At 46.3% G+C, this 16,953-nt stretch overlaps 1 protein-coding gene across 2 annotated transcripts in view; it reads right to left on the bottom strand.

Moving 5' to 3' along the window:
• The window catches only part of NMNAT3 (nicotinamide nucleotide adenylyltransferase 3), a 118,463-nt gene extending 101,765 nt beyond the window's left edge, over window positions 1-16,698 (bottom strand). For both annotated transcript variants that reach the window (XM_039223635.1, XM_039223637.1), the window contains exon 1: window positions 16,517-16,698. The gene's annotated coding sequence lies outside the window, so the exon portion shown is untranslated. The remainder of the gene's footprint in view (window positions 1-16,516) is intronic.
• Between the last annotated feature and the right edge of the window lie 255 nt (window positions 16,699-16,953).

The following is a 16,953-nucleotide window of genomic DNA, read 5'->3' as shown; positions in this document are numbered from 1 at the left end:
AGAAAATCCAGTGTTGACGATAATTTTATTTTCATGATTTTTGATGATCACTGACCTCCTTCCACTCCATTACCCTTGTTAATTGAGAATTGACTATGCAGTTAAAATGAATGTTTCCTCCACTAACAGAGCTGTACCAGATTCATCTTAAAGTCCCTCTCAGCTGAAAAAACGTGATGAGTCTACGGATGTATTGATCTGATACAATTCATTTCACCAAGAATTTATGAAATTACTACGCAGAGGTCACCTGTTATGCATTCATATGTCTAAAGGCTTACAGGAAAGAAATCAAGATTTAGTTGAAGAATAACACTTTATATAGAAAGCCAAACCAGTACTTGGCCAAGACCGGCTTACTGGTTAGCAGTGATGTCTGTATTAAAAGATGCTCAACACATAGAGATAGATTTGGCAAAGTCCTTGGAAATGCTAAGAAGATAAGGTAAGAGCAAGCACTCTGGGGGCTGTTTGTCTTCGCTGGCTGCCTATTTTGATAAGGAAAAATGCAAAGGAAGCGGAGGCTAACAGGAGATCAGGGAACCTGATTATTCCAATGCTAAGTTTGAAAAATGAACCTTCATGTAAAACCCAAAAGATTACAGAATTTTCCAAAGGAAATGTGCCGGGGAATCTGCAGCAACAATGGAATTCCTAATCAGTAGTATGTACCATGAGAAGATGTTTGACAAAACACCACAGTCCTTTTCTCATAGAGTAAAACAGCAAAGGAGTAATGCCACCATGAAGGAAAAGTCAGCCTGCCTGTGCAAGGACAGTCACCCACTGGAGGGAGCCCTTAGTGACGAGGGATTAAAGAAGACTCAGCTGGCTGTCTTAGTTACTTGACTCAGGACTAGGAACAGCTCAACAAAAGAAACCACACAACTCGGAGGCCAGAACCAGGTTCCATGATATGACTTCCTCTCCAGGCCAGCTCCTCCTCAGGACTGTCCCCACTGGGCCCTGTCACACCCCTCTACCTTGGCTCCCAAGCTCATCCCTGCCACTGTGGTCATTTATCTGTGGGTCTCCCGAGTGTAGGGCTGTGTCTAATTTAGCTTAAGACTGAGTGCATCCTAAGGGCTCTGTGAATAATTTTTATTAAAAAAACAAAACAAAAACCCAACTTTTTTTTTAAACAAAATTACCATATACAGAGTAGAGGAAATAGCTATTAAACTGCCACATAGAGGTCTTCAAATGGTCATTAACACATTTCCACGTTTATTTCACCTGTTGTCCCCTGGAATTCTATTAAAGTCTTTTATAAAACCCATGACATTTCACCTCTAAATATTTCAAAAATAAAGGACACTTTCTAAGAATAGGGGGATTTCTTATTTATCCATAATACCACGATCACTCCTGACAAAATTAACAATAATTAACAAAAACTTCTCAATATCACGTAACACCAGTCTGAACATCAGTGTATGCCTTCCAAGGAAAGAAATGGTGGATGTAGTTGTGGTAAGGCTGAGAGGGATGTGAGGGCCCCCACAGGGCCCAGGGAGCAAATGTGCATTACTCTCAACCCACCTGGGGGTTCCACCATTCCCAGAGGAGCAGGAGGGCATGGAAGATATTCCCTGGAGTGGGGCCTCCTTCTAGAGACTTGGAGGACCTTGCTCCCACAGGTCACAGCATCCAAACACTCCCAGGCTCTGTCCAGTAAGCCTGTGGGTGGGCCGTCTCTCTTCTCCCACTCTGTGACCAATTTTGCCCAGGATCTGAGGTCAAATGAACTTAGCCTGTACTCCCAGCTCTGTCATTGACAAGCTATTCGACCTTGAGCAAGTGGCCTAACTTCCTGGAGCCTCTGTTGGCTCTTCTGTAATATGGGGAATAAGGCCTGCCTCAGAGAGGTACCATGAAGACTGAGTGAGTCCGTGGCACAGGCTCTGTCAGAGAGCACCTAGCAAACTGCCTGGACCACAGCAAGCTTGCCCAAGTTCAGCTGCTGATACTGTGGCAGCAGTAATCTTTAAGGCCACAGGGCAGCCAGAAGCACCAGGTGTGTGAGGGCCAGGCCGAGAGAGGCCCACATCCTACCAGATCTCTGAGACAGGGCTTTCCCTGATGGAAGAGGTCATAGGCTCTGCCCTTTCCTAACTCCTGCTCCCTCAATGTAGGATAGTGCTGCCAGAAGAAGTGCTGAAGAATGGAAGGAAGGAGGCCTGTGGACAATCAGAGTAGAATTCCCCATGAGGGGGCCTTTGGTCACCTACCTGGGGCATCTGGTGTCTCCTACTGACCTCCTAATAGCCCTGAACCTCATCTCAGAGGCATCAACCTTGGTTCTTCAAAGACACCTGCCATCAACTATTCCCCCTTTATTCTGTAATAATGATCACCACTGCCCAGCACCACCACTACCTCATCTGCCATCAACATTACTGTTCATCAAACATCGACTACATTCCAGGAGATTTGCTGGGCAATTTTCAAACATTATCTGACTCCATGCTGCAATTTTTCAGACAGGTATGACTATCCCCCTTTGTAGATGTAGTAGTTTCCCATTGCTGCTCTAACAAATTAGCCCAAACTTAGTGGCTTAACACAACACACATTTTATTATTTTACAGTTCTGGAGGTCAAAAGCCCAAAGGGGTCTCACTAGGTAAAATCAAGGTGTCAGCAGGGCTGAACTTCTTTCTGGAGCTCTAGGGAAGAAACCACTTTTTTACTTTCACAGCTTTCAGAAGCTGTCACATTCCTTAGCTCGTGCTCCTTTCCATCCTAAATGCCATCCATGGCTGGCCTAGTCCTTTTCACAATCCATCAGTCTAACTCTCCTGCCCTCTGCTTTCACTTAGGAGAACACTTATGACTACATCAATCCCATCTGTATAATCCAAGATAATTGTAAGATCAGATGATCAGCAACCTAAATTTTATCTGCAACCTTAATCCCCCCATGCCAGGTAATCTAACTTATTCACAATTCCAGAGATTAGGACATAGACTTTTTGGAAAGCCATTATTCTGTCCATCATCACAGGTGAGGAGACTGAAGCACAGAGAGGTAATGAGGCTTACTCAAGGTCACACACCTTTTAAGTGGTACTAGACTGAAGAGTGAGATTATGGGAACTCCAATCTAGCTCTGCTCTTGCTACTTTGCTTTGTGACCTTGGGCAAGTCACGTAACTCCTCTGGCCTGTTTCCTCACCTATGAAATGAAAAGTCTATCTACACACAAAGGTTTCTTCTAGCAGCCAGCCCATGACCACCTGAGGATCTGGGCCCTCCCCTAACAATGAACATGGATCATAAGGTTGAGGACCTCATTAACCTTCACCTGGTCTGTCCACACTGACCAACACTTGAGTACTGACCATGAAAGGGAGAGATGCGGCCTTGGTCATGGCATGAACGTCCTTCTCTCTCCCGGATGGAATTTTCTAGTCTTTTGTCCAGGGGACCATGGAGACATGGACTTAAGTGCACCTTAATGACTTACATCAAATCCCCCCTCCCAGCACACACACAGTTAACTGAAGGTCAACTATTGTGTCGTCCCTCCAATTCCCACCTTAGAGGGAAATAAAGATGAAAGTTTCTTTGTATGATGAAAAGAAACACAGGGAGTCAGAAAATCAGATAGTAAATATATACAGATGTACAGTATTGTTTGTGGGGTGTACCCAAACGAGGGTAGAAAATAAGCTTTTTTTAAAAAAAATAAATGTTTATTTATTTTGAGAGACACAGCACGTGTGCATGAGCAGGGGAGGGGCAGAGAGAGAAGAGAGAGAGAATTCCAAGCAGGCTCCACACTGGACACAGGGTTCGATCTCACAAACTCTGAGATCACGACCTGAAGCCAAAATCAAGAGTGAGACGCTTAACCAACTGAACCACTCAGGTGCCCCCCTCCTCTTATTTGTAATGCAATTTTTATTCCAGAAAATTTCAAACATACATAAAGATAGAGAGATTAAGACAATGAACCTTTTCTTGACTCTAGACCTATGACCTCCAATTCAGGTATTCTTTACAAGCTGAAATTCTAGTTCTGAATCCCTGTCTGCAGTGAGCAGCTCCATGTCTTGGACCTGCATCCCTTTGCTTTGAAGCCTGCTCTCCCACCACTCCTTATTCTGTAAAGTCTATCAAGATGCTGAGAAACAAACATCCTGGAACAGCAACTAGTACAAGAGACAAATGGACAAATCAGAACCCCTTTGCAATACGGACATTGGAGAAAAGACTGTCTTCTGAAATCAGGAGCTATAAACTCCACATAAACCTGGAGCTGTCATCATCCTTACCTTAGAGAGTGAAGCCAATACAGTGGTAGGAAGAGCTGAAAGAGAGAGAGGTTGAGATTCCTAGGGCCACCCTCTGAGCACCTGGATCCAACTGGGCCTGATCCCCTGAAACTTTTCTATTATCACCATATTCCTAGCTTTGCTTAACCTAGTTGAAATGAAGTTTCTATTCTTTACAAAAAATCCTAAACATACAGCATCCCAGAGAGCTTTCTTTTAAGCCATAGCACAACTGTCAATCTTTCTGGTGGAGGGTCAAGTTTGGCCTTCTTAATTTAACAAAAACAGTGTGTATTCCTTAAGGAATACAATTCCTAACAGAAACAGCAAAAGTATGTGATTTAAGAATATTTCCTCAACAAGGAAAGAATTGTTTTGCTGTATTTCTATAGGACAACAACTCATCAATGGTATCTTAGGACTATATGATGACCACCACCCACACTTTTCCCCCAATGACCCCTGCTGGTGCTAATTTTGGATAAGACAAGCTGTCAGAGAGTGGTTTTGGGCTGACCAGGGGAGACTGCCTGCACTTGGGCCTGAGCCCACAAGTCCGGGAAGAACAGAATGGAATCTGATTCCAGTTTCGGTGACAGGCTGAAGTGATCTAGGAGATGTGACCTCTAGTGAAATTAGAGGACGGGGAACACAGGGCACCCCCAAACCTATACAGGCCACCTCTGTACAGTGGGGACACAGAGCTCCCTGTGCTAGGTGGTGTAGAAATGAGCTACGGTGGCCATAGTCCATGAGAGGAGGCAGGGGAAATGCCATGAAGGGATGAGAGGTGAGGTATATAGGAGGAAGATGCACATAATTGCCTATAGCTCTCAAAGAAGGCTTCTAGTATATTCTCTCACATGAAGGATGGTATATTTCACTATGGTGGTTGTCTGTCTGCACTTGGCTGGTGCCCACCCGTAGAAAACTAATTAAGTGAACTAAGGTAAAGGCACACCATAGAATACTCTGCATCTGTGTGTGTGTGTGTGTGTGTGTGTGTATGTGAGAGAGAGAGAGAGAGAGAGAGAGAGAGAGAGGAGGGAAGGAGGGAGAACAAGAGAACCCTCTATGTACTATTAAAGAACTATCTCTCAGATATATTGTTAAGAAAAAAAAGCAAAGTACAGAACAGAAATATAAAAATACCTATAAACTCTGAAAGAATATAAAGAAACAGCAGTGTGGTTGTCTATGGGGAGGTAGGTATATGGGATAAAAAAGAATATTTTCACGGTATACATTTACACTTATTTTTTTTTAATTTGCCAATCATGTAAACATGTCACCTACTCAAAAATTTTTTTTAAATTTTTAAATTTTTTATTTATTTCTGAGAGAGAGAGATACAGCGTGAGCAGGGGAGGGTCAGAGAGAGAGGGAGACACAGAATCTGAAACAGGCTCCAGGCTCTGAGCTGGCTGTCAGCACAGAGCCTGACACGGGGCTTGAACCCATGAACCGTGAGATCATGACCTGAGCTGAAGATGGACGCTTAACCGACTGAGCCACCCAGGCGACCCCCACCCCCAATTTTGTTTTAAACAAAACAGAAAGCTGTGGTACTGCAGGTAGTTCTCAAAGGAATAGTCGTACATGTGGGGATCATGGCAGAAGGGTATTTTCCAGCATAGACATCATATGACATGCCTTCCATCAAGGGGTAGGTCTATGTTCCATCTACTTAAAGCTGCGCACAATGATAAACAGGGCAAAAGTGACATTATGAGACTTCTAAGCATGGTCCCCTGGGATACCTATTCTTAGAACCTAGCTGCCATGCTGTGAGGAACCCAGGCTACATGACAACACATTCTTGCCAACAGCTACCATCGAACTGCCACTAAATGAGAGACTCAGAGCGAGACCTGCCTTGCTGAGTCCAGTGAACACCCAGAACCTTGAGAGATGCTAGTTAAATGACTGTTTACTTTTAAGCCCCTAAGTTTTGAGGAGGAGCTCTTGGTTTGTGCCCTTGTCTTAACTTCATTTTCCAAGATGGAAGTTTTCTGACAAACTTACAACAGTTTACCTATGACCCCAAAGAGGCAGCAGAAACAACCCAAGAAGTGCAAGTGTTTGGTTGGTCCTGTGAAAATAGGAATCATCTAGAACAAGTGAAAGATGCTGACTCTGGATGCCAGTGGGAATCACAAGAGGCACCATTCAGCAGGCTGAAGGTCTGAGCAGAGAGGGGGTGTATGGAGATGAGGATACAGGAGGCATCTATGAAAAGATGACAGTTAAAAACTAGGGGCATGGAGGGGCACCTGGGTGGCTCAGTCCATTAAATGTCTGACTTCAGGTCAGGCCATATCTCACAGTCTGTGAGTTCGAGCTCCGCACCAGGCTCTGTGCTGACAGCTCAGAGCCTCGAGTCTGCTTCGGATTCTGTGTCTCTCATTCTCTCTCTGCCCCTCCCCTGCTCATGCTCTGTCTCTTTCTCTCTCCCTCTCTCAAAAATGAATAAACATTAAAAAAAGGGGGGGGGCATGTATGAAATCATCCAGGTGAAGTGTACGAACAAGAGGAGCCCAAGGGAAGAACCCTTGGGCTGCCCCCCCTGAAAATGCCAGCAGAGAAAAGTCAGCGGGTAGAGAAATCAAAGAAGAAACAGTCAGGAAGGAGGAAAATCCAAGAAAGAAGGGTTCAAAAGCTGACCATGGTCAGAGGCATCAATGTTGTACAGAAGATATGTACAGAGAAAGCCCAGAAGACTTTGGCAACATGGCAGTCACTGGTAACCTATAGCAGAGCAGTCTTCCCAAAGCAGTAGGGAAAAAAAATTTAAAATCTCAGTGCATTCCCATTAATACATATTACATCAACCAAACCTTGAGACCAAATAGCAAATAATTTGGGGCTCCCTGCTTTATCTTCTGAGAAACATAAAAAGGAAAAAAAAGGAAGGAAAAACATCAAATGCACATGGTAGAAGGGAAAAGGCAAGGGAGACTACCATTGATGAACTGAGTACCCATTATCTGCAATGACAGAGACATGAATAAAAAGGCACAAAGTGATCAACCCAACTGCCTCTTGCATTCTTTTTTTTTTTTTTTTTGTAGAGGGACTATGAAAGATTCCTTGGTTGACCATCCAAAGCAATGGTAAGGATGAGTAAAAAGGTGTGCAGGAGCACAGGGGGTTCACAGGCTTCACCCAGTGAGTCCATACTGATGAACTGCATCGCTGCAGGGAGCACTTGATGAACTGGAGTGGCTGCAGGGAGCACTTTATGGAGAAGCATGCAGGAGGAAGGCAGGAGTGATGTCTGCTATGCACACAGGAAGTGGGAACAGGGCATAAACACCAGGGATTCACCATCTCATTCTTTGCAGAATGCATGTTGAACCAGAGCTTCAAGGGAAATGGCCTCATTCCTCTAGAACAATGGAATCCTGAATCTTTTCCACACCAATTCTAAATTGCCCATAACTCAAAGCAAAGGGTTTAGCCACTGAGCCCTACTGAGCTTGCTACAGGAACTATTTTAAATCATGTCTTGGAGTAAGGCCTTCATTTGGAATGATAATTATTCCAGTGGAGTTAGTAATGATAAGTGAATGGAAAATGTTTCCAGAATCTGTATTATGCCCCCAGATTTTTGCCACTATTCCTCCTCCGTGCATAGAAAAAAAACAAAAACAAGCATATTAAATGGATTGAGACCCACAAAACTATAGAGTGCATTAAGTTGAAATGTCAGCACAACCATCTTGTACGCCTCAATTGTGAATAGATATTTTGATGAAGAGCTTACTAAATCTTTAATTGGAGATAGAATGTTTCTACATAAAGGCAATGACTACAAAACATTTATCATACTGCCTAACGCCATCACTACAGAAATTCTCTCCCATCCTTTGGTATTAGTGTCAGTATGGCATATCCAGTATTAATATTAAAACACAGCACTGGAGATAAAATCGTGGGTTGACAAATGAGCTTAAATGTTGTCTCCCAATGAATTTTTCTTTTAAGATCATCTTAATGCATTTGAGAAATAACAGAAAACAGTCAAGGCACAACAGAGGTGGAAATGTTGCCATGATAAAGATCAATCTTACTATACACTCAAGCCCTCTTTCCAAATGTTGGGGCTCAAACTGTACAGCTGTGAACATTAGCGTTCTGCCACTTAAATAAAATATTAATAGGCTACCCCAGCTCATGGGGAAAGATATGGTAATATTTTTCTTGTATAAAGATTTCTTTCCACAATTTTTCATAGACTTTTGGGGTTTTATTTGCTCCTTAATGCAGTCTTCAATTTAGTATAAAAGGGTCTCTGATTCAGCACAGAATTTTGAATTTGTTTATGTTCAATTTAGTACACTGGTAATGCTCAAGGTGCTCAGGGAAGAATGTCACAGCAGACGCTGTCAGTGCTACACTCTGAGCAGTCAGGCCTCGCTGTTTGACTTCCACATGCTAGCATCGGCATCCCTTTGGCCCAGCGATGCACCTGGGCACAGGAAGCTGCCAGAAGTCTGGAGAATTTGGTCCACGTAAGGAGCAATGCTCAACCAATGATGGACAGCGATGGTGGTATGTTCTCAGCCCCGGAGCCCCACAAGAAGCAAACTCTGGGATGGTTGCTTCACACTGGCTGCCAGCAATTCCCAGCAGATGTACACTCCAGTGGTCCACACTGGAGACCTGCCCAATGATGTGTTTCTCTGGCTCATTTCCCTATTTCCTGCTAGTATGCCATGGGGCAACCTCCCAAATCAATCACCACGCTCAAATCCTTGTCTCAAATAAAGGTGCGTGTTATGACATTCCAATGTATAGCCAAGTGAATGAGTTCCTGCTGCTTTAGGACATATCACTAGCCACACAACAGGCAGAGAGGATACATGGGTTTAGGGGCCAACACAGGGAGAGGAGATATTAAGAATATAAAACCTAGCCCCAGGGGCACCTGGGTAGCTCAGTCAGTTAAGCATCTGAGTCTTGGTTTTGACTCAGGTCACAATCTCACAGTTTGAGAGTTCGAGTCCTCACAGCTCTCTGCCTTGGGAGAGCCAATCTCTGCTTGGGATTCTCTCTCTTCCTCTCTCTGTGCCTCCCCTGCTTGCCTGCTCTCTCTCACAATAAATAAGTAAAAACTTAAAAAAAAGAAAACAACAACACAAACAACCTAGTCCCAGAAGTACTACAGTACCAAGGCCTAAGCAGGACAGGAAGCCAGAGTGACATAGGGCTGCTCCAGACACGTGCTGACCTAAGAAGTGTGTGCATGTGCGTGTGCGTGTGTGTGTGTGTGTGTGTGTGTGTGTGTGTTATGGGCAGAGGTTGCTGAAACTTTACCAACAAGGTCCTCAATGGTTGCAAACCCAAATCCCCAATCCCCACCCCACCAGTGAGGACCAGGTGGGGAACAAGGATGAGGGCGGCCAGCACAAGGATATGAAGTCACAAGACAGGGAGGGGCCTTCTTCACCTTAAAGACCCTGAGAATCTGAATCTCCAAGCCAGAGTGAGCACATCTGCAGGCCATTTAGATAGTGGACCCAGAGTATGTCCTCTGACCACGGACATGGAGGCAGGAAGCCAACCCTGGCTTTAGAAATTATTGATTGAAAGATTTAATCAAGATAAGGCCACAAATGTAATGCCCTTAAAACTGCAAACAACATAAAGATCATTATTTAATTTGGCTTGTTTTAGGATTTTCTTAAAAAGGAGAGTAAAAGTACAACACAGAAAGTTTGAAATGTGAGAAAAGTTATTCATAGTTCCGCTGTTGGAATGCAATTCCTGTTTCCTTTGAGGCATCCCTTGCAGACTGCTTTCCTGAATGCGCACTTAATGTAATAGCATTCTGTTCGCTGACTTCCCAAGTTACTAATCTTCTAAGTTCTAAATACTGCATAATATTCCACCAACCTAATTTTCAGTAATTTGACTATACCCTCCTATACTGTATATTCGGGTCACTTCTAAATATTTTTTTCATGTTTATTTTTGAGAGCAAGCAAGCGAACAAATACATGTGCACTCAGGTGGGGGAGTGACAGAGAGAGAGACACACACGAATCTGGAGCAGGCTCCAGGCTCTGAGCTGTCAGCACAGAGCCCAACACAGGGCCTGAACTCACGAACTGTGAGATCACGACCTGAGCCAAAGTTGGACGCTGAACCGACTGAGCCACCCAGGGGCCCCTTGGGTCACTTCTGTTTTCACCATTATAAACAATGATGCATCTTTATACAGCTGCTGTTTTCACTTTTCAGATTATTTTTTTCTTAGACAGAATCCCAGAGGAAGCCAAAGGATTGGTAGCATTTCAGTGACACCTGAAATAGGCAGACCCCCTACCTATATCATCTGCAGTCCTTTGATTACTCCCAAAATAGAAAGTGGATGAAACAGTAGCATCCTTTTTCTCATACATACAAAAATTAAGACAAGCTTGACCAACAGCATTATAAAAGTTACACAGAAGACTAGATGGAGAAGCAAAATGCAAAGCAGTCTTTGATACTAGTCCTAGGGTCTGTGCAGTAAACACCTACTTCCGATCTCTAAAATGAACATTTGAAAGTGGATAATATTTCAATTTAGACTCGCACACATGAATTCATGAAACAGGCATTCTGCCCTAATGAGTACCTGCTCACACAGAGATTTTTAGCCTTTGAAAGCCCACTTTTTGCCTGGCCTGGTGTGGTCCCCTTCCTGACACTGCCATTCACTCTCTCCCACAGGCAACTTACAAGGCCCAAATTCGTGTGAGTTCCACACTTGTTTTCATCATTCTTTTCCCTCCTCAATTGCAAAAGCTTTCCAGTGAGCAGACTGGCTGATGGCTGCGGTTAGGATGTAATTAGGCTGAATTGTGTTGGTCACTCTTCTCCGTCAAACACTGGGAGGAGGTGGGAAGCACCAGAATCAAGGCACTAAACCCTTACACGTCTGTCTTTAATAACGTTAACTCTGCTTCCGCAAGTCATTTCCAAAACTCCTCCCTGGGGCTGTGTCCTGCCTTAACGGTTGACTTTTACAGGAGGAAGGAAGGGAGGGGGACAGATGGAAGGGGAAAGGCCTTAAAACCATCTTAGGAGCTCTGAAAAGTTCTATGCTGACTGATGGACACATTTACTCCCCAGACCTTTTTTCATAAATACTTACCACTTAACGTGCACTTCTAAAGGGAATCAACACCATCACTGTGTGCCATCCGTATGGGAGGGAGATTTCCAGAGCCACTTCTTTCCTCCATGGCTCAGGGCCACACAATTACAATCCTATTGAAGCTGCGCCCTGAGAATACACCCGTCACACCCACCCCACCAAGACTGGCCTTCTCAATTTCTGCCCAGCAAGGCTACTTCCTTCCTTTGCTTCGGGGAAGATGGTAGCTCATCTCTTGTAATAAGGTCCACATCTGAGACTGATGGGGATCGAAGATGTATTTTGTCCTCAGCTCTGGCCAAACAAATAAAATAACTCTCTAATAACATTCGGTACGGAAGACAGAATGTTTCCTGGGGCTGTTTGGATCATGTCTTATTTGAAACTGGTCTTTTAGTGTTATTTTCTCCTTGCTCTCACTGGAACTGAATGGGACTGAAGGCAGGATCGCTGCTTCCTCTCAAGTGACCATGCTGGGACAGCACTGGTTCCAACTTGAGAAAATCTATGCTAGAACCTTAGCCTGTGTGCCCAGGAGTAACAAGGAAGGAGAAAAGAGGCTTTCAGACAGACCCTGTCACTCAGAAGGGAAAGGGCTCCAGGGCCCACCCCCCAGATTTACCTTCAGGTGAGCCAGATGCCTGACTGCTGCCACCACCCAGTAGATGGGTGACGCTAACCGGCGCACCCAATGAGACAACATCCAAGGCAGGGCTCTGCAAACTCCGAAGGGTTAAGTAAGTTGAACATTAGTATTCTTCTCCCATTTCGAAGCTAAGGCGCAATTACTTTTTTTTTTTTAGTTTATTTTTGAGAAACGGTGGAGGGGGCAATGAGAGAGACTCCAAAGCAGGCTCTGCTGTCAGTGTAGAGCCTGACACAGGGCTTGAACTTACAAACTGTGAGATCATGACCCGAGCTGAACCAAGAGTTGGATGCTCAACTGACGACGCCACCCCAGGTGTCCTGCAATTACTTTTTAAAGTACACATTCTTATAAGATTACCTTGGCAGCATAAAACACTGTTTACTAGGATTCAGAGAAAAGTACCATCCAATGGTCTTCAAAGGTATACAAATAAATGAGTATGAGCCTCCAACCAACATTTATGGCCATAGGTTATATTGACAGTGACTCTATCTCTGTATCCATTCCACCTTTTCACATAGCACTCCATGTGGTACCTAGGATGGCACTCCTAGCTGGAAGGAATAGACAGCTTTCACTTCCAGAAGACGCTGCCACCCTCATCCCAGGCACCTTCACAAAAACCCATCCCTGAGAACCTTAGATTTCCCCAGATTCACACTAGCAACAGAATGAATGCCTTTCTATTCCTATTCCCCAGATTGCTGCTATGGGTCTATGGGCACGTGAGAAAGACAATGATGAGGGAACCATATGTCCACAGAGGTTTGTTAAACACCACCACGCAGAACCGCATGGCTGAAACAGTGGGGTAGGAGCTGCCATCCAGAGGCCTGTCCTGCAAAATGGGATCCGTCTGTCTTCACCAGGGAACTATAATAAATGAGCAAAGACAGACACTGGTCAGGACAAGCCTCTTTATTTAAGAGCTTTGACAGCCTAAAGTGGTTTAATATAGAGGCATGGAAGATTTATCTGGATGATAAAATACTTGAACTTGAAAGGCACATAAATTATAATTTTGCAGGGTTTTTTCCTTTTAAGATTTCATATAGTCAAAGGCTTTAAGTAATGAATGAAATGCACATAACGCTGACTTCATTTCACACACCCTGTCTCGTTAGTGTCTGCAGAGTCTTGGCTTCTAGATGGGACTGAGTTCAGAGTCAATGCCACCCACCTGTGTCTGTGGCCTTCTGTTTCCACATCACAGGGGATAGCATTTGGAAGACTGATAAATAGCAAAATAACAACAGCAACATTGGTGACTGAGCACTCACTATACCACGGTCTGTGCACTGAGGACTACACTTCATATACTTACAGGTGAGCATTACTTACTACTCATAAGAGCCCTATGATTAGCTACTATTGTCCCTTTTGACCTCAAGCTTTCTCATTAAGTTCTTCTTTCCAGCTTGTCTCTTAACTAGGCAAGAGACCCTGCAGGAAAGCATCCCTTGATGGAACCAAGACTACCCTGCCCCCTCAGGCAATAAGGAAGCCCTGAGCCAGCAAGACCCCATGTGACTGACTCCAGGACAATGATGGACATGACCTTAGCTGCCCACCTACATACACCCACCCACCTTTATCCCACATTTTCCTTATATAAACCTGGAGGTATTTTTGGCACTTGGGCAACAATCTTCAAGACACTAGTCTGCTCTCTTCCTGGTGTTGGCATAACTGAAATAAATGTCCTTTCTTGCTTCACCACCACTCCACTCTCTGCCTTTGGATTTTGTCAACAATGAGTGGTCCAGCCTGGTCTGCTTGGGGCCCTTGGAGCCAGATGCTCTTGTCTCCCTGCACCCTGGCTACACAATGGTTCCCATTTTCCGGACGCAAAAACTGAGCTATAGAGAGCTTCTGTGAGGTCACACGAGCAATTTAATCGGACTCCAACACTGCAGCGTTCACCACTACACTGCAAAGTGCATGAAAATAAGTACTTGGCCCTTAGCAAGTACTTGAAAACTCTTTTGCCTTATCTTCATACTCTTTTTTTTTTTAACTAAACACTTGAACACAGGGAATTTTGCCTTATGGGTTTATGTTCATTCATTCATCCATCACCATTCATTCTGGACCCAGAACTCTGCTGGATGCAAGATTTACAGGATAGGATTCTCCAGCTTCTAGACCAGTCTCAGGCGATTACCATACCCATATGAAGGTTAGGGCAGGATGGAGCAGGGACAGCCCCTCACAGGGGACCCATAACGAGCTGTGGGTTTGACACAATCCAAACAAGACAATTTTAGATCTTTTTCACTCTGGCCCCTACCCCCTCCCTTAACCTGGAACTTTCCTGGTGTTTCTTTGACCAGAGTCTTCAAAGACCTCAAACTCCCCAGGTCCCCCAAGAGGACTGTTATCATGCAGAACACTCCCTTCTCCTGTCCCCGCTGAAGCTTTCCGGTAAAACCAGTGCCACAGATAACACAGCTCCTCAGCTAATCACTCAGCACAGACCCTCAGAGCCAGCCCCTTGCCCCCACCTCTCACCCTACCCCTGCCTTGTTTCACCAATTTTTGCCCCAAATAAGGAATAATAACAATAGCAGCAACAGTAGTAACTTCCTACATGCCAGGCACTGCTCAATGTACTTTTGGGACACTATCTCATTAAATCCCTTCATAACCCTCTACCCTGAACACTGGTACTCTTCCTATCTTAGTTCACTTAGGGGAAGAGGGAGGGAGGTACTATTTCTTTAGGGCCAACTGTATGCCAAACACTGTTAAGCTTGCACAATCAGATGGTAAGTCAGTCGCCTGTGCAGGGGTGGTCACAGAGCTGGGAAGTAAGGAATAAGAATGTGAAGCCAGGTCTGTGACTGCCTGGTCTAACGATTCCCTTCCCTCCTCTGTGGCTGGCACTGCTGCGGTTTGCAAGGGAAGCCGAGTGGCCGTACAAAGACAGCCCTCTCTCCCTCTTCCTCCAGCACCCTCTGTTAACATCTGTCCTGTTTATTACCACCACCCACGAAAGGTGTCGGACTCCTCTCTCAACTGTGTCCCCCCCACACTCTGGGCCTCCCAGCCAGTTTTCATGGAGCAAATCCTAGTCTACACCAACAGTGTAAACAGAGGTGTAGAAGAAGAAACTGAGATCCTTCAAACCAATAAAGCACACCAAGATAATAGGTGTTTCCTGAAGCACCCAACCCCCTCTTAAATCCCTGGGGTTTCCAGATCTGAGGGGTCCTCAGCTGGGGATCCCTAGGTTACTGCCTCTGGGGAGTTTTATGGCCAGTTGTCAGGGGTGACACCACCCATGAGACTGAGCCTGTAACTATGCTGCAGAGCGTGAGCCTTATGCTCTGGGGGCTCATGGAACTGGCAGTAACAGGTGAGGCTTTCTGAGAAATGGTGACCCGGCCAGAAGCAGAGGGTCGCTCCCCAGCAAGGCCAGACGGTCAGAAGCCCACCTCTGGGCTCCCAAGCACTGAGCCCACCAGGCTGAAACTCGGTTTACTTTGCCTGGCCCACCGTACAGGGGCTCCAGGAAGGCAGGCCGGAGGCAGATTTCTCACCGAACTCTCAGAAGCTATAAAAAGGGAGTACTAGTTAAATGCTTCCAGAACAAATCACCAAACATGGCATCATTTTAGAGACAAGGCTGCTTGAGAGACTCTACTCAGGCTAAGGAACAGGACTCCAGGAGAGGGGAAGTGAGTTTGCTCAGAGGCGGGCACACTCTTTAGTCCAGATCAGCATCCTGCTCCATCCAGAAACGTTTTCTAATTTACTTCACTTACTCACACCTGGGAACACCACTTAGCCATGTAAGTTGAATGCCCCAGTCTTCAGTGCCCAGACACCCCATTTAACAGAGCAGAAAGTTCAGGAATTGGCTTCCCCCCAGCTCTCTGCAGGCAGGCCTCACAGACCCTCCTTTCCTCACACAAGCCACCGTTCTCTCCTAACACAGTGTCCGCTCTGTTCTCCACCCTGGAATCCACTCATGCTGAAGTTTGCGCTCCTGCATCCTTCACAGATGGGCCCGCCGGTGAAATGCTCTCGGGCACCCTGCCCTTCTATCTTCACAGCTCTCACACAGGTCTTTCCCACTACACTGCGAGCTCCACCACAGTTGGCACCACGTTCGTTCCCCCACCTCTGTATGCCCAGCACTTGGCCCAGTGGCGGCCACTCGGTGGCACACGGTAAGTCTCTGCAGGCTGCCAGAGTGGGAAAGGTGGGATCCAAACTCGTGTCTGCCGAGCTCGGGTCGGAGCCAAATGGTACTAAGGGTTACAGTGACCACGCTGCGGCGAGAATGGGGGGCGCGCGGGTGCGCTGGGGAGGCATTATGTTGTCCCACCCACCAAAGCCTACTGCCGGGCTCCGCACCCCAGCCGCCACCTGTAGCCACCGCGCCCAGGGGTGGCCCGGGGGCCGCAAGGGCAAAAACGGGCCGGTGGTGCTTACCTGCGCGTGGCGGGGCTCCGCAGAGGCACTCTGTGAGCCTCGGAGGACTGCCAAGACTGGGGTATCCGGCTTGGCCCGCCCGCGGCCCTGCAGCTGAGGACCGCGCGGGACGGCGCCTGGTTTCGCCGCGCAAGGCCCTCTGCGGCCTGGGTGCTCCGCGGAGAGCAGAGCCGGGCCCGGCCCGCCCCTGCGCGGGGGTGGGGCGGGTCTAACGCGAATTTGACCCCGCGCTCCCGGGGCGCCCCGCCGTGGGCGGAGTCAGAGGTAAACTTAGCTCGGCGCCCCGCCCCCTCGGTGAGGGCGGTCCCTAAGGGGCCCAGGCACTGCGTCCCGCCCCTTTGCTCCAGGCCCCGCCCCCTCGCCCCACCCCAACCCCCAATCTGCACTCACCCGCTAGCTCCTTTGTGTGTGCCCCTTTGCTTTTTATTTTCCTATAT

Source organism: Hyaena hyaena, unplaced genomic scaffold (assembly GCF_003009895.1).
Source record: "Hyaena hyaena isolate Hyena2069 unplaced genomic scaffold, ASM300989v1 scaffold_1401, whole genome shotgun sequence".
In the NCBI taxonomy this organism is placed as follows: domain Eukaryota; kingdom Metazoa; phylum Chordata; class Mammalia; order Carnivora; family Hyaenidae; genus Hyaena; species Hyaena hyaena.
Note: the sequence above shows the minus strand (reverse complement) of the source record. Positions and strands in the feature narration are given on the sequence as shown.